This window comes from Amia ocellicauda, chromosome 3 (genome assembly GCF_036373705.1).
Source record: "Amia ocellicauda isolate fAmiCal2 chromosome 3, fAmiCal2.hap1, whole genome shotgun sequence".
In the NCBI taxonomy this organism is placed as follows: domain Eukaryota; kingdom Metazoa; phylum Chordata; class Actinopteri; order Amiiformes; family Amiidae; genus Amia; species Amia ocellicauda.
The window spans coordinates 49,089,076-49,114,027 of NC_089852.1; the positions used below are offsets into that span (position 1 = coordinate 49,089,076).

Below are 24,952 nucleotides of genomic sequence, written 5' to 3' on the forward strand. Positions count from 1 at the left end.
GAGGAAGCAGGAGGAACGAGCGGTCCCACACACGCCTCATTATTCTGTGTAAAAATCTCTGTGCAGAGTGAGCAATCAGAATTTGCTGAAGCATTTGTGTTTTTTGCGTAGCACTCACTTAAAAGGACCATTTATATTTTTATTTTAAAGGACAGATTTTAAGATGAATGAACTTGTATTTATAATGATGGGCTGCCAGTGATATCATTAAAAGCCCACTTTGATGCTTTGTTAAACCCTTTATTCTTGCTAGATTACACTTCATGTCTTGACTTGGAAATGCATGTGAGCAGACAAGCCTATTCTGAAAGATAAAACCTTCACATTTTACAACACTTACAGATGTGTGACTTCTATCGGAGATGTAGCCTTATCATATATTTTGGGATTGTTATTTCAGCAAGACAGCGGACATACATCATTCAAATGTATTTTCGATCCGTGGCTTAAAGTATTACAGTATTCTGTTTTCCTTAGTGCAGTTCAGTCTTGGACGCTGCCTCAAATGATGTCAGCTGTGACGTTACAACACTCGGTACACCAGTGGTGCTATGACAACAATGCCTGACTCATTCATTCAGTTTCTATTTTAAAGTGCAGCAAGGGTCCTAGTCGTAAGGAGAGAAAAAAAAAACATCCTGGTACTACTACTAATACATAGCATAACGGATATATTTACAAATTCAAGTTTATTGTATTGCTTAATGCCTGAGCAGCAGATGTATTTGTTTTTAGGTTTTAGTCATGGTTGATGAAAGATTCCTTTTCCCACGCTCTCTTGTTGTAAGCTGTTAAGCCAAGGATGGTGCATTTTTTGTTTATTGAGACTATATTGAGGCTCACAACCCGCATCAACTTTTCAGCCTCCAGATAAAAAGAGAGTGAAAAAGAGAGAGAACAGAAGTCGAGCCCCTGACAAAGACTTCTCTTTTTTTTAAAGGTGTGTGAGTGGGGAGGGGTATGCATGTGTGTGTGTGTGTGTGTGTGTGAATTTGATGCTTCCCCACAGGCTTGTGTGCAGGCAATTAAAAAGGAGACGGGGGAGGTCCCAAAGCTTAAAGGAGGGGAACAGACATTCCTGCTGGCAGTCTAGGGAGGTGGGTTTAGATAGAGAGAGCGAGCGAGAGAGAGGGAGGGAGAGAGGGAGGGATAGTGGGAGGGTGAAGAGAGAGTGCACAAACACACCCCCCTTCTCCTGCTCCTGGGCTCATCCTCACATGCGAGGCAGTCTGCCGTGGAGTTGGAAGCACACTGTCGGAAATAATCGGAATGGAGTGTGAAATCTCCCTGGTTGTGATTTTGGGATTTCTGTAAGCAGTCTGGAAGGAGCGGGGTTGTCTGGGCTCCACTCGGAGGTAAGGCTCTCTGTCTCTGTTTGTAGTTTCTCCACCCCATATGCTATGCTGGTCTTGTGTATCTTTTGGAGATTTTTTTTTACAAATGGCACCTTTCTCACTACCCGAGGAGGTGTGAGGAGAGAGACAAGGCTTTCTCACATCTGCTAGGTTCTCAAGAAGTGAGCCTGCACAGAGACCTGGACGAGGAGATTGTGTAGTGCCATGCGGTTGACTGGTTTGAACTTTTATTTTATTGTGTAGGTGAGGGCTCACATGCACGTTTGGCTATGATCTTGTTAGTGATGTAAATATGTGATTATATGTGATTGCAATTGCCAAAACTGAATCCTATCGGAGTGTTTTGTCCGATAGTTAATGGTGTGTTATCCAGAGCTTGCTTGGAAGGTCCTATTGTGCTCTTATGCACTAGGACCAAACAATGCAATATGGGTCCTGTCTAGTAAAAATAATACGATTGAATTGAGGAGTCTGCACAGGAAGACCTTTGAGAAACTGATGAATGAGTGAAATGAAACCTTTAAAGGTAGTGTGTGTTTTTGCGTTTATCATCTGTGAGAGGGCTGAAGTAGACGAGCGGTGTAAAGTTGCCACAGTGGTGCTAAGACACATAGATATATTGACCCTTTGCTCTAACAGAGGAGAGGTCAGAAATCTGGGTTTCAGCTGTGCTGGTCACACAAGGGTTTTTTCCAAAAAGAAAAGCAGCACAGTACTATTCATGCATACAGGAAGTGTTTTCCCCCCTCTTTTTGAAGCTTGCATGCATTTGAGGTAGATCTTCAGTAGTTTTCTGTACTTGTAACTCGGCGATGTTTAACATCAGTGCTCACATAACTCTGTATCTCACACAGCATCATATCCCGTTCACATTTTCTGAGAAATGTAAAAACCTCGAACAATGCTGAAGATGCAAATACTTTCATTTTATTGTCTGCGGTCAATACCAGCTCTACTCCAGGTCAGAATTACAACTCGGCACCTTTAATAAACTGGATTTGGCTTCCTCACTTCTTTTCAACTCGAAAAGTCACCTCTCAGTCTACGGGAATCGAAGGAGAAAAGTTTCAGATGGTTAATGTGTACAAATCTAAAAATCCAACTGTTCGGCAGCCGCCCTGAGATGGTCCTTAACAGTTTTTAAAGGCTGCATATGCAAAGCAGATGTCCTGTTTGTATAGTAAGGGCTAGCTCTACTTTCTTAAATTGGTGTCTGCTGCAACTGAGGACATTGTAGCTGTCATTGTTTGCCACGCATACATCAGTTGTAGTTTTAATGGTTTTCATTGTAATGCTTATTCAAGCGTTATATGGTTTGTGTGTTTAGCCAATTCCTGGTGCACAATATGCAGGTGGCCCGGCTCAGACGCATTACCTAAGATTGATATAAATAAATGAGTAACTCTGTGAGTACTTTGGGTTTAGTGAGTTTGTCCAGTCCCCCCACCCCCCCACCCCCTTGGGAATGTGGGGATGGGGGGTTGACTTGGGAAAAATGGGTCACAGCTCCACCATGTCTTCTTTCCGAAATGCGAAGGAAACGCTCGCAAGCAAGGCCTTGGGAGGTAGGCTCTGACCCAGTTCTACGCTGCACTTAAACCTAGTCATATTGCTTATTATAATACAAAGTCCTGAGGCAGCTTCCCAATAATAAAGGGGGGATAAGGGAGCACTGCTGAAAGCTGGAGTTGACCAGATAGCAATTTCTAATCCTGGAACCTAATTTCCTCTGCGGAAATCCTCTGTGAGTTTAAAATAATAACGATAATGATACAAAAAAAAAAAATCTGAAATACCTACTCCAACCTTAATGTGTCTGTGTGTACATGTGAGTATATGTATATATATATGTGTGTGTGTGCATGTCCGTATAAATATGGTATATCAGACACAAACAATCCATGCATACAGCACTCTGTAACTGGCTGTCCCACTTACTTTATTTGTGTTTTCCTACATTACATTACATTCTTACACTGAACATGTAATCTGACAAAACAATTCAGTTGTCTAGCATTTGTGTCTCTAAGCCTCTGTAAATGTGCAGAAACGTGCTCAGCCTAGGCACTGTTCTGAACACTGTCTTCTCCTATGAACCATTATAAACCATTTTCTTTCCTGTTCTGATTCTTCCAATATATTCTTGAAGCCTTTTCTCTCAGTTTGTAGCGATGCAAAGTCAGTCATTTCATCAGCTGCATACAAAGCTGAAGAATCCAGACAGACTGACGAGTTTACATATGATTTGCTTTATTATCCTGAGATAGCGGAGAATTCATACTTTGCCCCGATACCATTAAATAACATCAAAAAATCTTTGAACATTGAACATGAGCTCCACCTTCAGCCTACCAGCTGCCACCAAAATTCCTGTTTTAAATGTGGCAATGTACACAAAACAAAAGGTATAAGGAGCAAAATTATTATTGTGTCATTATTTGTCTGAATGTATTTTGTAAATTGACATGGCAAAACAGTTCCTTTGGTGGCAGCAGCAAAGATGGTCTGCATTGGGAGAGGAACCAAAACAATTGCCCAACAAAACTATCCGCAGAGCTATTAGATTGATACACAGAGTAAGGAATTTAAATGGTTTCTCCTGAGGAGAGTTTGCGAAGGATTGAGAAAGCTGAAAAGACTGCAGCTGTCAAACCAAGCCATTATTTGAGCTATAGCACACAGCCTTATATTTGAGAAACTGATTGGAATTTAAGTGAATGTGGGTGCAGCTTCCTCCCACAGGAGTGGCAGGAGTAACAATATGCACTGATGCGTTCGACTCTGTTTTGAGTTCTTGGACGATTGTGCCGATCGACTCGAGGTGCGTTCCATCCATTCTTAAATCCTTTATATTATCGAATATGCAAGTGACAGATAAGTGACACCTATTTCCTTCTCTGCCAGCAGAAACATTTACAATATGCAGAAAAGTATAAAGGGCAACTGGTTTGTGTGTCCTCCTGTTTCACCATCTTGTTATATAATTGAACCTGGCTGTATATTATTGTGGTTTTACCAGTTTAGGCCTCAAAAGGCCCCTATACCCCGCAATTGTTCATATGTTTGTTTATCAGACTTTGCTTGTTTTAGCATAAGTAAGGTGGGGGTAGAGGGAGGGAATCCTGGGCTAAAACTGACAGCTTAAATGAGGCGTGTAATTTTTTTTCTTTTTTTGTCTGTGATTTATAATTAATGTATTCCTTTTTTGGTGGTGCTTTTCAAAAGAACGGAGCCACAGTACAGAGTCACAAACGCACAATGCAGCAGCACTCATTGTAACTAGTTGCCTGCCGGAGCATCTTGTATCTCTATCGATGAAGAAGAGGCTGAATTTTTAATTTGATACGCCGAATTTAAAGACCCCTTCCGTATGCGCTTGTCCTTCTGAAGGAGTCGGTGTCATTCCCTAATGTGGAACTCTGCCCCCATAAATTACAACGTTTATCTTTTCATTATTCGAGTTTTAGTTTCTCAATGGGGCCCGCTGCACAAGTGTCACATGGATGGCAATAATCGGATGTAAAGTAATGCAATTGGTCTTGTTTGACAGGCCCGAGGGTTTCATTTGAAACGACACAGCACCCACAGCAGATACACTCGTAACGCACAGTTTTGTAATTAAAGTAACAAAGATGACACTGACTTTTATTACAATAATGTCTTTTAATGATGCGACTTTTCAAACCGCCCTTCAAATTTGCTCTTTAGCTAAATCCTTTTGCAGTTTGGAGTTATTAAACTGAAGGATCTTGATAATTTAAAGTGTTATTGGCATCCCCAAAGGGTGTGATTTCTGCTGTGTTGAGAAATACAAATTCTACTTTTCTTCTCCGTTTCACAATGTGAGGCATTCATTTGATGGTTTGGGTTAAGCTTTCTGTTGGTGTAAGGACTTAGCATGCATCCAGGAGGTGGTTCCTGTGTGGTGAACCCTACCAAAAGGATGTGATTAACTTTTGGAAAAGTCTATTTAAAAAAATATACATAGGCTGTCAGTCCAATGTGCCGACTCTGATTACAACAATACAAAACAAAAAAACAGTGTACTTTAAACCATGTACTTTATTTGGTGAGTTGGAGGAATCTTTCTGGATTTGTGACCGATAATTCACATTATCTACAAGCTTGTGACCTTAAATTTGATTCCATTTGGGACAAGTCACAGTTTTAATGCCCTTTTTCATTGTATAGAGTTTGAGATGTTAATTAACAGATAAAATCAACAGTACATGAATTGTGGTGTAAATGGTGTTTAACACTGATCTGATTGAAAAAAAAATGGTGGGGGAAGGGTTGGTTTGTTCTGATGAAAAAGGGGAATAAAGAACCATGACTGTCACAGATGTGGAATGGGTGGGGGAGTGGGTGTTATTTTGCTTGGGGGGACACTAGATAAGTAGCCTGGGATGAATACAGTAATCAAGACTGCTTAGAGCTAGAAGACCCATTTATGCCATGGCTTTGTGTAGCCATGCATCGCGTTGAATCCAGTCCGTCACAGTCGACTGCATCTTAGCTTCTCTTCGTGGAAAAGTGGAGCTCAGGGGGTGCAGTTTTTAGGGAGGCTTTTGAGGGCAGGCTGAGGGGGAGGATTTGGCTGTATTTTATCCGTTTGCTACTGGGTTAACCTAAGAAGTGCAGGTGATGTTGCTTTCCTTCTAAACAGCTGCCTCAGCACAGACACCGTCTTATACCCAGACGCTCTAATAAATAGAGGAAAATCTTTGGTGAAAAACGTGTCAGAATGCGCCTTTCTGTTCAGCTTTCTTGAACGTTTTCAATTGGTCTTGTTTGTTTGTTTCACTGAAGAGTCTGTGAAGGAGTGTTTGAAAACAGTGCCACAGGAGTGAAGTGATTTTATGAGAATTTTATTTGTGGGAAAAGTAGAACAGACAGTTGGTACACTTGGTAGACCAACTTGATTTATAATTAAATCTTGTTTATTTAATTGTATCTTTTCCTAACGAATTAGCACAGCTAGGTTATTCACAACTCTTTGTTCACAATTGGCAAAAACAGAAGAAGAATGCATTTTCACAGAATAAGATGTACAGAGAAAAGATTGGGAGCTTCCCCCTCCCCTTTGCTTCTATATTAACCTTTTGTCTCTGCTGGTTGAGTTGTCTGACCTAGTAAAAAAAAAAAAAAAAAAGTCATGTGTTTAACCCAAATGTGTTATGAATGCTGTCTTGATCTTGTTACTGTATTTTAAGCATTATATTAAAGGAGACACTTCAGTTAAGATAGTCAGCAGTGAGATAATTGCCTTGATCTTTCTGCTGACTGACCTAAAAGCAATCATTACATGGAAGGAGATATCAAGCACACTGATAAATAACAGTACTTTTTTTCCCCACACGTTGTATGTATTAATTTGCGTTTTCTGGTGCCTGATTTCTTGGATCCATTTGTTCTGTATCCAGCTAAGGGGATCCATACAGTTATGTTAAAAGTGACAAGGGGAATACAAAAAAAGAAGAATGCAGCTGCTACAACAGTGGAAAATAAAATGCCTTTAGGGATCAATAGTTAAAAATAATAATTCACAGGGTTCATACAAACATGCATATTTACTAACATACTAATTGCATTTGCATGGCATATTTGTGTCACACTTGTGTTTTAAAATTAGATGCAGTACAGTTATTTTAGCTCAAAGCCATTGTGCCCCGAAGTGCATAATGAATCACACAGAACTGTTTGATTAAAATACGTAACCTTCGTTTGACCCTTACTTAATTGTGGGAAGGACAGAATTGCTACACTCAACTGTGTTTGTTGTTCTAGTTTTTGCTCTTTAATTTGCCTTTTAATTTGCAAATTCCTGTGAACATTTCTGACATCGCCTTCCTGCTGTTTGATCATTGAGTGTTGCTACTACTTCTTTAAGATTTCCACATTTTGAAAAGCATAACTTTTACACTTTGTCCAGTGCTTTTATATTGGTACTTTTAATGATGTTGTTGACTGTAAGTGATAGTCAGATGTTGCGAATAATGCCTTCATCAACACAGCAAAACTCTTTTACAGTCCTTTAAATGAACAAAACCCCTCAGCTGTAGAGTTGCAAGAATGAAAAACCTTTCCGAGGTATCTCTTTTGTGATCGGTTTATTCAGCTACTGTGACATTTTTATTCCCTTGTATTTCCTGCCATTTCTTGCATGTCCTGCTCTGTGAATGCGATACGGTGCTTCCTTTGATAAAGGAGAGTGGTACCTTTCATCAAAGTGCTTCTGCAAGGCACCAGTGAAAATGAGATGTGTTGAAAAGGTTGATGGGGTTTTGGGAAGTGATTGACTCCTTTAAAAGAGATAAGTGGAAGGTTCAACCACATGGCATTTATGAGGTCAGTTAGAAGGACCTGTTTCTCGCTCTCTCTTTTCTTTGTTCATCAAGGTCCCTTATCCAGAAAAGTTGTATGAAAGGCCAATCAGAATACTTCTATAATTAAGAAAGTGGTCAGTGGAAATTATTTTAAACTTTACAAACCTTTAGTGCGACTCCACTTGAACAGTTATTGTCGATGCTCAATCCTGGGACTGAAAGAGACGTCCTATATATAGAGAGCTGAAAAGAATTGCACGTCATGACTCTGGGACAAAGAAGATGAGGTTAACAGAAGGTTTTCAAAATCCTGAAAGAGGACATGCAAAGTCAACAACAACAGCAAAAACAGAAAAAGATTTATTCAAACTGGCCAAAGATCAGGCCACGTAATTGTAAACGAAGTACTAGCACATTGGAGATGGCAAATCGGACACTCCAACTTGCAATTTAATGGAAGAGCTGCCAAACCTTTCTGTGCATGCTGTTTTGCTAAGATCCTTCAAGAGATTAATTGATTCAAATCTAGAAAACGGTTGGGCAAAATGGGCCTCTTCTATTTTGTACTGTTGCTTCCATTCCGACTTACGTTATTTTAAAGGAAAGGCTTGCTGTAAAGAACTTCCAAGTCTCCTGGTTTCATTAGTGTCAGACAGGGATAACGTAGCAAGAGCAAAGCTGGAAAAAATATATAATTTTTTACAGATTTTCCCCTTCAAAGCACCTGCTGTGACTGTGATTCCGGGTATTGGTTTGGGTGTAGTGGGCGTAATGTGGGCTCTCCCAGACGCTGCTCTGAGTGAAATGTCATCATCCTGCATTATGATATCCTGGCTCCACTTCACAGGGAGTGGTACAGTAATGCACATTGGCAGTTCGGTTTGGTGCATCTGCTAGGGTTTCAGTCCTGTTCAAGCATGTTTGCTTTTTGACAACATGGAAAGAAAAAGCAAGTTTTAAAGAATGCTTCTGAATTCTATTGTGCAGGACATGTACAGTCGACATTGTAATACACAGCATTTGGCATTGTTTGTAATTTTATTTTTGATTTACCTTTGGTTAGGACTTTATCACTGATTTAAGTTACATTTGTAATTGACAGTAGTCCTTTTAAACAAGATCACAATTACAATACACTACACTGAGTATAAGAATGTGGAATTGCATCGTTATCAAACATTTTGGGATAAAGAAAAGACCCAATTATATGCCAATGATACAGTAACAGTGATTATCAGTGTCTTATAGTTTAAAGTCCTACTGTGCATGTACTGTAGTAATAGCACATGGATGTACAGCATCACAAATAAAGTTAGTGAGAGACCGAGTAAAGTGGGAAAGCAATAAATGAAATTTGAATTTGCTGCATCGGGATAATATTTAGCTCTTCTTATTATAGCTCGACTGATGTGCCATACAAGGAATGCACAACAATGGTTTGAGATCAGTCGTTTTGGTTATTTAAAGCCAAGGTTCCAGACATACTTGGTTTTGGTCTGACTGCTTGTTGCTCATTCGCTGCATTCTTCTGCAGTAACGCAGGCCCGTCTGCTTGCAAAAACGAAAGACGATGCCTGTTTTCGGGGGGCTTTCAGTAACACTTTGTTTGCCTACTCTGTTCTTTGTTGTCTCAGGTGCAGTCTCTCCCCTCCCCTCCCCTCACACAAACACACACACACACACACACACACACTTACGCACTGCCACCATCTTTGAAAGCACTTTCTATAGCCCTGTTGTCACCCTGGTAGCTGCTGGGGCTTGCCTGCCTGTCCATCCACAGTTGTTTAAAGTCTTCAAAGGCAAACTCAGGAAGTGTAAAGTTTGTGTCGAGCCGAGTTGTAAAGTCCAATGACATGTTGCCTGTCGATCCCCCTGTCAAGACTCCCAACTCGGTATTCAGACTGGTAATCTTCCTAATTGTCGCCACCTGGTTTTATCTATTAACTGGAAGCGCAGGCCTACAGCTGAATTAACATCTGATCGCTTTTGTTGTGAGCCATTACTATACAGGTACTGTACTTGTTCATCTCCGATCAAAAGGGAGCATCTATTATTCACACAGGATTTTAATTTGAATTGTAAGGTAACACACTAGTATAGAGAGAAGCAATGTCTGTGTGCACCCCTTCAGGGAATGTCTCTGATAAACAGAATGTTTTTCTTGAATGCGTCAGGGTTTGGCATTCTGGTGCAGTGCTTGGGGTTATGTGATGAATTGCTAACTCTGCGATTCAGGAATAAAGTCAATTCAAAGTAAACACGTTACAGTTCAAAATGGTGTGCATTGTTTCTAATTTGTAGGTTATATGTTGCATTGCTATAGGCATGGAATTTTAATATTTAAAAAAAATATTAACTATGAATTCAATTGTAGTGGAAAGAAAGGACTTATTTTCCCCCAAACATTTTTTATGTGTTATTTTAATTGTAATCATATCTATTAGGATTGTGGTGCTTTCTGGAGCCACATCATGAAAGGAAAACGACTGAATATACAGCCAGTATCCTTCACAAAAGCCTGAATGTGAAATACTATACATCTGACGGCTTTTCATATGGAATTACACATTGAAGATTAGGCTGTTTTGTTTCTTGGCAAATAAAACCAGGAGTGAGTGCGTCAGCCATGGGTTACTTTTGTTGTGAGCTGAAATGGTCCCAGTCTTTTCTATTGACTTCTCACTCTGATTTGCCGAAAGTCACACAGCTTAATATGTAATTAAAAGCCGGGTGTGGAGGGTTTTGAGGGGGGTATGTCTTTTAGCAAAATAAAAAAAACTAATTTCCTGTACCTCCATGGGCTTCTAGCAGAGTAACTCCACACCTCATCAAAGAAGAGTTCAGAGGCCTCCCCCAACCATCTACCCAACCCAGCCACTCAGTCACCAGCCCATCACAGCCATCCTCGCTGGCTCTTTCTAGCTGCTTCATTCAGTTATTGAAAAGAAAAGAAAAAAAACCTGGCGAATCGGACCCTGATTTCCTTTGAACTTGCAGAGGGTCAATCTAGTTTCTTCCACGGTTGTCTGGAAGTCTTCCAGCTCCACAGAAGACCTTCAGAACAACAGTTTGGCAACCCTGGCAGACAGAAAGAAGACTGGCATCCTTGCATTTTGAATTTCGTCTTGGGCAAAGATTCATAATGGCCAGTTCTCTGATCGGACCGTTCTTAGTGACAAAGTAGGCAATAATTTGACCGAAGAATCCTGGAAAAGGTCATAGATTTCTTTCCCTGCTCTGAAAACACTGCGCATTTATTCCCTTCAAGAAATTACTAGACTAACCTCATATATTAGAATGGAGAATTATAGGAGAATTGTACCCCAACTGTTCTACGTCATCTTTAAACACTTTATAAATTAAGCCAAGCTTATCTCAATGAAAACTTATTCTTCTGTAGCAGTGGCATAATAAGCTCGCTCTCCTGATAGACTTTTATGTGAAACCATGCAAAAAGGAAGCTGAAAAGACAGTTACACCATTTCATTGGAAGACTCCAACTGATTTCTTTGCCCAAGGTTTCTAGGGTTACAATCAAGATTTTGCAGGGGAATAAAAAGCACTTTTCAGCCGAAGACACATTCCCCAACATATCTGCAAAGGAACAAAGAGAGAAAAAAATCAAAGCCAAAAAATTTAATAATGACACGATTTTAAAAAACAGACTTTAATAGTCCGGAGCCGTATGCAAAAATATTGAGAATTGCACATGAATAGTCTCACAGCTAGCATTCATCTTCCCTTATTTTAAGCAAATTTAGCCTATTCAGCAACAATGAAGGTCAGAGTACAAAATCAGAGTTGTTTTGTACTCATCAAAGTCTAAATGAAGAGGCAAGATTTAACCCCTGACTTTTCTGAAGCCGCAAGTCATTTTTGAGCAATGGGTGATTTATTTCTCGCTTTCGTAAAAGGCTGGTACCAGGGCCCGAGATACAGCAAGTTGATGAGGCCAACTGAACTGTTAAAAGCTGCTGCTTCCATTAGGATGGAAATCTAACAGATAAGAGGCCTGTGATCAGATTCCACAGAACTGCTGTTTTGTGTTGTGGATAGATACTGTTTATTAGGTTTAGTATTTTTACATTTCTTAAAATAGAACAATTTCAATTTTAATACTTGTGATTAAAATCATTTAGAATATCAATTCTTAAAATCACTTAAAATTTTTAAAATCTTGTGATTTTTTTAACAAAACTAAAACAATAAACTTTAAAATAAACGTGCTCAAATCAAATAAACAAAACGTGATAAAAGCAAAAACTGCACACCAACAAAAGAGTCAAATACATTGAAAATAACAGAAAATGCATTAGACAAATTAAAAAAACAATTAAAAAGTAAAAATAAAAAACAAACAAAAAAAATCTAATGCATTTTAAATTAAACCCAAAAACGGTCAATGTATTTGACAAAAAAATATAACAAAACTATACCTAAAAAGCCCTAAACAATGTGATTTAAAAACAACTAAATCTTTAAAAACAATTAAGATTCATTATTTAAAATCTTCTTTTAAAAACAATCATTCATAAAATCTTTAAAAGATCTTGGACTCGGGCTCCAGCAGGGGGAACTAACCGTCTCCGGAGGTGGGTCCCATCATGGGATCCTGAGCTCCCCCAGATCTTGTATACGCCAGTTCTTAAAGGCTTCCTCCTTGCCCCTCTGATGGACCTCCAGATTGACGTAGTCTTTCACAAACACCATGCCCCTCCGCGCGATGACGATCGGGTCCAGCTCCTGCTTATTGAACAAACAGATGTTCCGTCCCTCCCACAGTGCCTGCTTCACTGCGCAGACGACACGCCACCAGCACCTCAAGGTAGATGTAGAAATTCCCTTGGCTGGACCGTATAGGATCTGCTGGGCGGTCGCCCGCGCAGGAACGGCGAACCTGTGGAGGAACGGAGAAAACAGGAGCCAGACCCTGTGGGCGGAGGGGCACTCACTAAAGATGTGAGCCTCCGTCTCCTTCCCCAAGCAACCCTTATAGGGGCAGGTGTCATAAGGAGCTATGCCCCTTCTGTGCATAAACACTCGGGTGGGGAGACACCGACTCACAGCCATCCAGGAGACATCTTTCTGCGTGTTCGTGAGGCAAACGTGCGTAGCGTTAGCCCAGATAAACCGGCAGGTTTCGGGAGGGAAATCTTCTATCCGGCTGGTCTCCTGGGCAGATCTCATCTGACTACAGATGGTCTTGTAATCCCAGGAGGCCAGCACGACTTTATGGAGGCCTACTTCGAGCGCAAAGGCTCGGAGCGCCCTGTAGAACGGCGGGGGATCCCACGAGTGCGGCCTGGTGTTGTCCATGGCGCAGAGGCCGAATGGTCTCAGGCTGCTGGCAAAATAAAAGCGGTTCATGAAACTCACCTTCTTGCCAGCAGCCTGGATGTTCTTAACCACATAGGCCAGCCCCTGCGCCTTTATCAGCCGCACAACGTCCGGGACCCCCCTACCTCCATCCAGGGTACCCTTCACCATCTGCACTCTTTTCAGCCTCTCCATTTTGCTCCCCCAGACAAACCGAAATATAATTCGGGTCACTAGTTTTGCGATACCCTTGTCTGGGGGGAAGATCATTCCTACGTAGAGGAGTATCGGGAAGAGGATGGCCTTTACGACCAGCACCTTACCAGCCATCGTCAAGGTCCTTGTGCTCCAGCCGTGGATCTTCTTTTGGACCTTTGCTATGGCCTCCTCCCAGCTCCGGGTGCCCGTGTTGGTCCCGTCGATCGTGATCCCCAGAACCTTGATAAACGGCTTCACAGGGAACACGGTCGGCGGGCCCCGGCCGACAGGCCATGCCCTGGAGAGGTAGACCTCGCTCTTGGCCTTGTTCACAGCGGCCCCCGTCGCCCTGCAGAAGCCGTCCAGCAGTTCCTCGACCCTGGCCACGGACGGAGCGTCCGTGCAGACCACGGCCACGTCGTCCATATAGGCCAGGGCCTTCAGTTGCTCTCCGCCGGAACCCGGGAGATGGAAACCTGTCACCCGGACGTCCCGGCGGATCGCCTGCATGAACGGCTCCAAGCAGAGGACGTACAGCAGGGCCGACAGGGGACAACCCTGCCGGACCCCCGACCTGACCGGAAATGGTTCGGTCAGGTGGCGGTTCACAAGGACCCTGCTGCTTAGGCCGCTGTAGATGATCTTCACCCACTTCCTCAGGCCAAGAGCGAGACCCATCCTCTCCATAACGAGCTGCAGGTATTCGTGGCCCACTCTATCGAAGGCTTTCTCCTGGTCCAAGCTGATTAGGACCAGGGGAAGCCCTCTCTCGTTCGAGTAGGCCACGACATCCCTGAGCAGCATGGCGTTGTCGGCCGCCGATCTCCCCCGGGCACCACAGACCTGGTCGGGACCCACGACTTGAGGGAGTGGCCGCTGCAGCCGGAGCGTCAGTGCTTTGGCCAGTATCTTGTAGTCGGTGCACAGGAGGCTGACTGGCCGCCAGTTCCTCAGATCTTTCGTGTCTCCCTTCTTGTGAAGAAGGGAGAGGATACTCTTCTTCATCGAAGGGGCCAATCTGCCCTCTCTGTACATCGACCCCAGGACCTGGCCCAGATCTTCCTTAAGCACCTCCCAAAAGATCTTATAGAACTCAGCAGGGATCCCGTCGGGACCCGGTGTCCTTCCAGAGTTAAGACTCTTTATCACCTGGGAGAGTTCAGTGGTGGTGATCTCTGGATCCTCCTCCTCCTCCTCGTCCCCCTCATTGCGGGACTCCAACAGGGACAGAAAGTGATGGATCAGATTTTGATCCACCACCTTCTGGTCGTACAACTCCCTGTAGAAATCCCGCACCACTGTCTCAACAGCCTCTCTGCCCTCCACCTCTTGCCCCGAGGAGTCGATCATGGAGGACATTGCAGGCCGCCTCTCCTTCGTTTTCTTGAAGAAGAAGCGGCTGCATTTCTCATCGTCCTCCATGATGCGGACCCTGGAAAGGACCTTGATCTTCTCTTGCTCCTCCCGATAGAGGGCGGAGAGACTCAGTTTGACCCGGGCCACCTCCTCAGCTAGGTCGAAGCCTCTGAGCTGTAAAAGACTCAGGCGCTGGAGGCGGGCGTTTAGATGGGAATATCTCGCCCGCCTCTCGCGAGCTTTCCGTTTCCCCAGCTGAATGAAGTAGCCCTTGGTTCTTTTCTTCATCATCTCCCACCACTCTATGGGAGAATCAAAAAGGTCCTTCAGGGTCCTCCACTCCTCGAGGCGTCTGCTAAAGGTCTTAATCACACGAGGGTCATCGAGCAGAGAGGTGTTGAGCTTCCAGACCCCAGGCCCCGACTCCCGTGTGCTCGGAATGAGCACCTCTGTCGTCAGGAGCCTGTGGTCTGAAAAGAAGACCGCCTCCGAAGACATGGCGGTCCTCTCCAGTGGCTTGCTGAGGAGGACGAGATCTATCCTGGAGAAGGAGGAGCCAGAAGAACTCACCCAGGTGAACAAGGGGACCAGGTCCCGACCTGCGTCGCAGAGTTCAAAGTCCTCCACGAACGCAGCGAGGTCCCTGCTGGATCTATCGTTGCGGGGCTTACTCCGGTCTACATCCCTCAGAGCACAGTTGAAATCACCTGAAATGATAACTGGCAAGGTGCCGATCAGGAGCGGGCGTAGCTGAGGGAGAAAGAGGACTCTCTCTCTCTGGCTGGTGGGGGCATAGACATTGACCAGCCTCAATACAGCCCCCTTGTATTTAAAATCGAGGCTGGCCAGTCTGCCCGCCTCTATAACCTTGAATGTTTTAACTATTAAGAAGGGGTTTTTCAGGAGTACGGCAATCCCGTCCGCTCGGGACACATTGGACCCCGACCAGAAGGATTCTCCTAGGGTCCAAGTGTCCCGGAGATCTTTGTATTCTTTTTGGAACGGGATGCCGCACTCCTGCAAACAGATAATATCCGCCTTCATTCCAGCCAGAGAGTTTAAAACATCGGTCCTCTTTTTCACCTCAGCAATGCTCCTCACATTAATTGAAATAATAGTTAATGCCATAATGGCTGTGAGGGCAATTACCCGCTCCGTAACAATCATGTAAAGAAACCTTTCTCTTCCCCACTCCTCTCTTCTCCCTCACCTAGCTTAGCGCTAGCACCCATCATTTCAATCATTTGCCTCACCGCTTGATCCTCTAGGAAGACTATGGGGGGGGCTCGGCTCCCGCCACCCGGTAAGGCGGGCAAAACTCCACTGGGCTCAGGGCCCGTGGTGCTGGAGGTTCTCCCTGGTTCCTTTGAGGCCGAGGCCCGACGAACAGATGGCAGGGCAGAGGCTTTATGTACAACTGGGGAGAAAACTGTATAGACCCCGCTAGTCGTTCTTTTAACTAATGGTGGGGGAGGGGGTGGTCTCTCCCTTCCCGGCTGTCTGCCGCCGCAGGCCTCCTCCCCCAGCGCCAGTGACCTTGCCATCACGTCCCTGATGTCTTTCTGGGAAAGGACACTGGCGCCGACTCTCGTCTCCTGAGGACCTGCGGCTCTCCCACTACTGCCGGGAGGGCATACCTGACCCCTCCCCTGGGAGAGTCTCAGTTGTGGGGCAGGAGGAATGTTATTTCTAGGGGGCCTCTCATCTACCCGGCTGCCCACTCGGGGCAGTGGAGAAGGCCCACCACTCTCCTCTCCGGAGTCAGAGTGGGGCGTATAAAAATTAGAGGGAGGGGACTCTGGAGCGGGGGAGGAGCCGGCAGGGGGGGGAGAATCTGCAGAATGAATCCTCTTTTTCATCATGCCCCCCCTACCCATGCTCCTCTTCTCAGCCCTCCTTCTCTTCCCCGCTACCACTGTCCACTCTCCCTCTGCCTCCACTTCTGACCCAGAGTCAGAGAGGGAGCCTATGAGGCTCCTGAGGATTGTTTCCTCTCTACCCCCATCTTGGGGTATCACCTTTGGAGGAGCCTCCGCTTGGTTTTCTCTCTCTCCACCACCCCCGAGGGCCCGCGCCCTATTTGCATAGGAGGAGGGACAATTTCTAAAGAGGTGCCCTCCCCCACCGCACAGGTTGCAGGCCCTCTCCTGCTTGCAGGCCCTGGTCTGATGTTCCCCGCCGCAGACCTTGCACTTAACAACGGTACAGGCTGCGGCTAAATGACCCAGGGCCCCGCAGTTCCTACATAATTTGGGCATGCCATGATAAAAGACAAGCCCCCTATTTGCTCCTAAAACCACGGTGCTTGGTAGATGGCGTACTCCGCCGATGGCGGCCACTTCCACCTGCAGGCGCACCTGCCACCGCCTAGCACCGGTCCAGACCCCATCCTCATCATTAACTCTCCTACTTTCAGACAGGATCTCACAGTGTCTCCTCAGCCATACTTCTACGTCGTACTCTGCCACTGCTTCGTTGTAAAACTGAATAGTTACAATTTTGATCTCTCTATCTGTCAGGGCGTCGACCACAAAGTCATTCAGGGGCATGCTGTCTTTTTTCTCCCTATACAGGTTCCAAAAACTCTCCAGCACTTGAGGGTTCTTAAAGCTCACCTCGAACACGTCCCTAGGTCCAGGCAGTTTTACCACACAGTTCAGCTCAGAAGGGGCAAAGCCCAGGCCCCTCTGCAGCACGGACCTGCTGAACTCCAGCCGGGTGAGGGCCGCGGTCTCGGCTCCAGCCTCACGGCTGAAGCGCACCGCATTATGGCGCCTCACACCGGCGGTTCGCTGGGCCATGCTGCACTTTCCTACCTTGGAGAAGGGTCGGGAGGCTCTCAATCCGGAGGTCGGGGCAAGTCCACCTGGCTGGGGAGCAGCTTCCACCTCCGGGGCTCTTGCAGGGAGCGGGCCTTGCGGGGAGAAGTCCGGGCCCTGGCTGCAGGAGGCCTCCCTCAGGGACGTTGCCGATCGGCCTGGTCGGTCCCTGGAATCCGAGGCCTCTCCTGGATCCTGGCTGGTGACGTCAGCGGGGAGCAGTCCTGGTCAGGCCGGGCTCTGGGTAGATGGTCGGCCGGGCTTCTGGATGGGACCCACTCCGTGAGGAGTCCTCCGACCCCTCTGGCTAGGTCCCCTGTCGCTCCCGGTCCGTCCCAATCTCCACTCGCCTCGGCCTCCGGACCGCTCCAAGGACCCAGGACTCTGCAGCTCTGTCAACCGGCACCTCCCCGTCTCGTCTGGTCTGGCCTGATGGATCAGCTCCCTGCAAGGAAAAAAGAAAGACTGTCAGATACAGCTCAAAAAGCCCCCTGCTGGACAAAGGTTTCTCTCGCTATTGGAGGGAAACCCGAGTCCATTTATTCCCTTCAAGAAATTACTAGACTAACCTCATATATTAGAATGGAGAATTATAGGAGAATTGTACCCCAACTGTTCTACGTCATCTTTAAACACTTTATAAATTAAGCCAAGCTTATCTCAATGAAAACTTATTCTTCTGTAGCAGTGGCATAATAAGCTCGCTCTCCTGATAGACTTTTATGTGAAACCATGCAAAAAGGAAGCTGAAAAGACAGTTACACCATTTCATTGGAAGACTCCAACTGATTTCTTTGCCCAAGGTTTCTAGGGTTACAATCAAGATTTTGCAGGGGAATAAAAAGCACTTTTCAGCCGAAGACACATTCCCCAACATATCTGCAAAGGAACAAAGAGAGAAAAAAATCAAAGCCAAAAAATTTAATAATGACACGATTTTAAAAAACAGACTTTAATAGTCCGGAGCCGTATGCAAAAATATTGAGAATTGCACATGAATAGTCTCACAGCTAGCATTCATCTTCCCTTATTTTAAGCAAATTTAGCCTATTCAGCAACAATGAAGGTCAGAGTACAAAATCAGAGTTGTTTTGTACTCATCAAAGTCTAAATGAAGAGGCAAGATTTAACCCCTGACTTTTCTGAAGCCGCAAGTCATTTTTGAGCAATGGGTGATTTATTTCTCGCTTTCGTAAAAGGCTGGTACCAGGGCCCGAGATACAGCAAGTTGATGAGGCCAACTGAACTGTTAAAAGCTGCTGCTTCCATTAGGATGGAAATCTAACAGATAAGAGGCCTGTGATCAGATTCCACAGAACTGCTGTTTTGTGTTGTGGATAGATACTGATGGGCTGGTGAAGCACTGTGATTCTATCAAAACTCCCAGTAGCCTAATCTCACAGCAGCTTTAAAAGACATCTGCAGTGTTATCTTGAAAGGTCCCTGATCTGTATTTTTCCCCTGTTTTTTATTTTATTTTATTTTTAAAGAATGCAGTTGGACATGTTGCTTGACCTATTTATGTAAACATTGAGAGACAAATCCCAGTTTCCATTTTTTTTTTCAGTGCTGCACCCCACAATATAGAGATTAAATCTTCTACAACTAAGATGTGAGCTTTTCACAGGTATTTTTGGCATTGATAATGAAAGTCTGTATTGGATTAATTTGTACATTTCAAACTGGTGTAAACTGATAGAAACTTGGCTTAGCAGTCTTTTATATATATATATAGTGAGAGTTTTAATGTATGCAGTTAATCTCTCAAGGGTTGAGTTCAAATCAGACTAAAATCAAATTGAACCTGTTCACTGGTCTCATCCTGGCCTTTGGTGAACAATAGGGCACAGCAGACAACTAAAGTTGGCCCAGTCAGGCACTTTTGAAGACAGCCAGCCATCAAGAGGAGCCAAGGATCGATGGTCACAGAGACTGAACAGTCCTGTCAATAAATTGTCACATAACATCATGGGATACAATATTGGGTACTTCAGGATAACCAAGGTAACCAAAAGGCTGCCTGGGTTATATTTGTCCTGTGAAGAGAGGACACAAAGCATAGTGAACTGAAATAGTTGAGGGAAATTATGAAGCAAACATGAAAGATTGATTCGTTAAAACTATACATGCATCTTACATTAGGATTCCTGGCCTTCTTATTTAAAAAAATATATAAATTGTACATTAATGCAGTAGAGCTACTATTGCACTATATTTCTTTTGTCCTGCACAGAATGGAAAACTATTTGGTGTCCACAGCCCATATTAAGTCTTAAGGCATTCACTCTAAAGTAATTATGTTTTTGTTAAGCCACAAGTCGGGTGTTGCTGTGGGGCAAAGGTTTCATTTTTGCTTTATTCTGCCAAAACTATGGCACCGTGGCATTCCTGGTCTCTGAAGTGATGTGCGGAGAGGGTAACATTAGGCAGGTGCAGGTTCGCCGATTGTTTGGGTTATGCTTGTTACGACAGGCCACAGTATTTGTCAAAGGAGAGTCTAAGTCAGAGTGGTCTTTAGGAACAAAGCTCTGGTAGCCTACCTGTCAGATCGGAAAGGGATGACCAGAGGGTGGGGGGATAATTGGATACCTCGGGACGATACGACTGAAGCCAGGAAGTTAGTTGCATTACATCAGTCCCTCTGTCTCCGCCTATCTTATCCTATAATTAACTGAAAAGGGGGAAAAGGAATGTACAGAGAACAACTCTCTTTTCCAGTTTACCTTCACAGTACAAGACCGTAATCAACTGGAATTATTTTTCTCCAGATAGCCATCTCAGTCTCTCACATAGAAAATACGCCACAGAAAGAACATTAGACATCAATGGATGGAGTTCTTCACACTGTCCTGTAGTTTACATTTAATTTATTACCGGCTTCATCTCTCATTATGTTCTCTGTGAAAATTATTACTGATCCTTCAGTTTAGAAGCTGATGTTTTCATGCCTAATAAACTAAGCAAAGGTATGCATGTTTAAAAAGCTTTCTGAAGCTGCATATTATGTTAATTAGGAAGTTGTGAAATCCTTCTCCAGCAAGAGGGATCTTAAGTGAAGTTAATTCACTGAATTGTTATAAAGGCTTTGTGTGATTTGGGATTACAATGAGCTACTACAGTCTCAATGCTGGACTAACATTGAAGAGTGAGACATTTCTTTGAGAACAGAAAAAATCCCGTGGCAGCTTTAGTTGGGTTGTTACAGAATCGTAATTAGCACCTTGTCATTTTCAATTTAAAAAGTTTCGGAGTCTCATTGTAAATTGTCAGCTTAATTTGAAATGCAGGGTGTTTCTGTAGATTCATGAACAATGGCAATTCAGCTAATTACTATACAGAGAAGCTCACAGGCACTCCTACAGTGGCTCGCACTGTTAAGTCTTGCTTTGCACAGTATCTGTTTTTTGTTGTTGTTTTTCTTAAGAAAATTAAGGAAAAAGTTGCCAAGTGGTTCGATGAAAGTGGTGTGTTTTTTCTGAGGAGATAAACAAATGCCAATTAGGCCACAAGCCAAGCCAAAATACAGTATGCAGGCGTTTAGATTCCATCTTAAGATTTGTGATTTTTATTTACTGCAGTAGCAAAATGGCAGTGACTTATTATTTTGTCTTTCTCTCTTTTCTTTCTTTCGAGGAAGACTTTCTTTGTTTCTCTCTTGTGTACAATCTAAGGTACAGTTGATCAGATCGAAACAATCCCAAAAAATAAAGTGTTTGATCTGCCCAGATAAAAAAAAAAGAGGTCTGATGACATAAAGGCAGCCCTTTGCTGAAACGCAACCAGTTAGAAAAACAATAGAGGCAGCAATGCCTGAATGACTTGTGTCGTGAGCATCCTGTAGCAGGCACAATGACACTCCGTGCATGGAAATTATGGCATTGTGACTTATTCATCTCAGTCAGGCTTGTTGACGGAAACTGGGCCTCAGAGTGGGGTAATGGTGCGCCCCAGTGAGCTTATGGTGATTTAGGGTGGAGGAGCCTTTGTTATGCATGAGGATGTCCGCCTCATACTGATGTTACAGAGGTGTTAATCAGTGTCGCATAACAGGCCTTTTCATCCTACACCGCGGTGCCCTCTGGGGCTGCCAAAGTACTTGCGTGACAAACATTGTTTAAAACTTTCTATGGCCTGCAACTGCAAAACCAAATCCCCATTATTCATTTTTGGCAAAGGGATTTGGTTGGATAGTGTGCACAAATGTGACACTTTGATGCCTGTTCTCACACATCGGTACTGCCCCAGTTGCATATTTGACATTGTTCAAATTTACACGCAAGATTCACACATACTTACAGATCTCGAGAACATGTCTCCCTCCACCCCCACTACCTCTCTGTTAGTTAAAAGCAGATATAAATTAAACGGACGGCAATGTGAAGTTATATTTAAGTAACCAACCCTGTGAAATATTGGATATGGATTAGATTTTTCATTTTTTTTTAACTTATTTTTTATTTCTGGCTACAGTTTATTTTGAAAGTGGAGTTTTACAGTATTACACAAATCTAAATTACCACAGGACAGCTGTGTCCTGTATATGATAGAAAATCTGGTTTCTGAAGGTACACAAATGTGTGTCTTATGCACAGTGTCAGTAATGAACAGACCTTTTTCAACAGCAGCTGTACTTGAACAGTGAAGTCAGGCCTCCTTTTGGGACTCCTGATTGTCTCTGTGGAAAGGTCCCGATGTCAGCTAATGTAGAAGCGATGTGAAAAAAAAAAAAATACTTTTTATGCAATTAAAATCAAACCTTGAATTGCTTTCATTAAATGGCTGAATGTTTGAAAGAGGATAAAGGCAGATTAAATACATGCAAACAAATCCAATCAATACAGAGGGATATCAAACCAATTGATATGGTGCTAGAATGCAATTGGCAAAGATATTGCCAACCCAAATGGTGCATGAGTTACCCTAGTTGTGAATTGTAAGTAGGGAACATTATTTTATATTTGTTTGCTTAACTGGTCCCTTTTTCATTATGGTGAATTGCAGCCTTTATCTAAATTTAGGCAAACTGCAGCATTAAACAAGGTTCAAAGCAAAACGCATTATATAGTACAGTAGCAAAGTGTGTTCCCTGGAAAGAAGCTCCTCGGAGATATCGCAGGCGTTTGTCAAAGAGAGCAGGGGCATTGATTCCAGTGGCCAAGTCCAGTTCCTATCCAGATGAAACAATCTTTACAATGGCAGGGGTCCGGCACCTCGCTGTGAACCAGCAGACATGTTCAAAAGGCCTTCCTTCAGCAAATGCCTGATGCATGTTTTTTTGGCAGTTTAAAGGTAGCTTCTTATTTTCACTCTCACCGTTTCAAGCAGAATCCCTTGGATGAATCAATGTGAAGCCATCCTCTTTGGCCTCGCTCGGTCGCTGCGCTGATCCTTGCAGTGTAAATTCCATAATTAAATGTTCTTATTGACGTGAAATCCAAGGAATGTGTTTACCATCCTTCTAGAAGAGCACGTTTAGAAGAACTTGCTTTATTTATTATAAAACACAAAAATCACATATTTCAGATTTTGTTTAGCCCCACATGGCTAGGGCAGATACTTTCTGTGTTGTACAGGAAGATATAATGTAGTTGGGTGCTTATACATCTGTTATAGATCTATTTAGAGTTCATAGGACATTGTTTATTATGCTTTATGGTTTTCATTTCACACTGGAACCCAAAGATAAAAGCTCTGCTCTATAATTAAGCATTGTCTCCCAGTGATGACACATTTGTGCTAGAGGTGAGGTCTGTACTACAGGAACCAACTTGTATGACAATCTGGAGGTCAGCCTTTTCATGGCGAGAGAAGCAGAAAGCATCGTAGATCTGATCTCTTAATGTACAGGAGCTGGGTGTGTGCGAAATGAAACGCTGCAACAGAATAACGACCCCCCTGAGAAGTGCTCACTCCTCTGCGCTACCTGCATGAAGCAGACGTGGCCGTTTATTACCGTGTAAAGTGTCTTATCAACCCCAGCAGCTGGAGAGTACTGGTGTGCGTCTGGCTTTCACATAGTGTTGTTCACCGTTTCATCATATTTAAGAAACCTCTTGTGACTACTGCTCTGCCATCAGGATTTCCTCTCTTAGTTATTAATAGAGATGGTGCAAAAGTGCATGTTTTTAAGTGCTTTTGATTAAACTTTTAAAGCCACAACATAGCCAGCATGTTCATTTTAAAACCCTTCCCTTTCAAATTTATATATGGCTTCCTTCTGTGTCCCCAAACAGTGGCTATTAGTTGTAGGTATTCAGGTCAGGAGATTTCAGAATGGATTGTGGTGTGGTGGGAGAATAGTTTAATTTTTTTTTTTTGGTGATACAGCCACAGGGCTTGTGACCATTTATGGCAATTTTTAGCTTTTATTGTCACTCTTAAAGGTGCAATATGCATATAATAGAGCTGACATCTCACAACATTAAATTATTATTTCCTTCATTCCTTGCTACTTGAGAAACATCTTGACTCACTTTGTATTGTTTGAAGGTGTAAGGTGAGATTTTTATGTACTTTTTTAAGTGGGACTGGAGAAGAAAAAACTGAAGCCCAAGGAAAGATGCCATTGCCTAATTTGCACTTGAAATAACCATTGTTTATGTTTCTCCTTTGCTTAGGTCCAGCCTTTGTTCTCTTTCACTGGTGCTGCCTTGGGGAGTAATGGGAAGGTGTACGGCAGGGGGCCAAAATAATTATCCAGTAAGTTTTTTTTTTTTTTTTTTTTTTTTGTCTTATAATAAAATAAAACAACTAAAAACTGGTTAATCACCTCTTTAGACCATCCTTACTGACATACATTACTTCATATATTACTGTACATTTTAGCCCCTTATTGTGTATCTTGTCATCTTGGGAGTCAGGTTCGTTGTAGCACTTTAATTTTAATTGAATATTAGAAAAAAAAACATACAAAGTTATCTGTGAAAACATAAAATCTGTACCCTTCATTTTAAATACCAGTAATTATTTATATCTGCCTCCCTTAAAAGACAGGTTTACTGAAACCTTCTTTATTTTCAATTATTTACTGAACTGTAATTAATACCCTCATCTGCATGAACCCCAATATCTTATATACGCGTGAGTCACTCAGAACAGATGGGTTTTGCAGTCTCACATGTATGAGAGAGAAGAAATGGAGTTCGCGAATATATATCAAGAGCAAAAAAAAAACGAAATTGGCCACCAGGCAGTGCATTAGATGTATGTATAGACCTCCCTTAGCACAAAGCTTCAATATTGAAGTGTTTCTTCTTTTAGAATAGACTCTGTCCGTGTTCTTCCTGTAGTTCAGTGATTTCCAATTGAGCAGCAGTTTCATCAGTGACTGGCAGGGAATTCAGGCTGTTCAAGCTCAGAATGGGTCACCAGGAAGTCTTATCTGGAGTCTCTCAAAGTGAGGATGTTGAAAACCTTCTGCTGCACGACCTTGTATGGATTTCTGATCTGCTGCAGCCTCCTAAACACAGGCCTGAAACACCAGTGGAAAGTCATTGTGTTTTACGTAGCTTCACAGTTTTGCAAATGATTGTGTTTTAACATGCCTCATAGAGCCCTCTTTAGTTTGCCCAGTGGCAAC

General features: G+C 43.3%; 1 protein-coding gene across 5 annotated transcripts in view; it reads left to right on the top strand.

The window, feature by feature from the left end:
- Positions 1-1,196: 1,196 nt before the first annotated feature.
- tiam1a (TIAM Rac1 associated GEF 1a) overlaps positions 1,197-24,952 on the top strand; it is a 79,024-nt gene continuing 55,268 nt past the window's right edge. For 2 of the 5 annotated variants that reach the window (XM_066699836.1, XM_066699837.1), the window contains exons 1-2: positions 1,198-1,355; positions 23,991-24,072. The gene's annotated coding sequence lies outside the window, so the exon portion shown is untranslated. Of the gene's footprint in view, positions 1,356-23,990; positions 24,073-24,952 lie in introns of all 5 variants that reach the window. The other 3 variants (XM_066699838.1, XM_066699839.1, XM_066699840.1) reach the window with 2 other exon arrangements.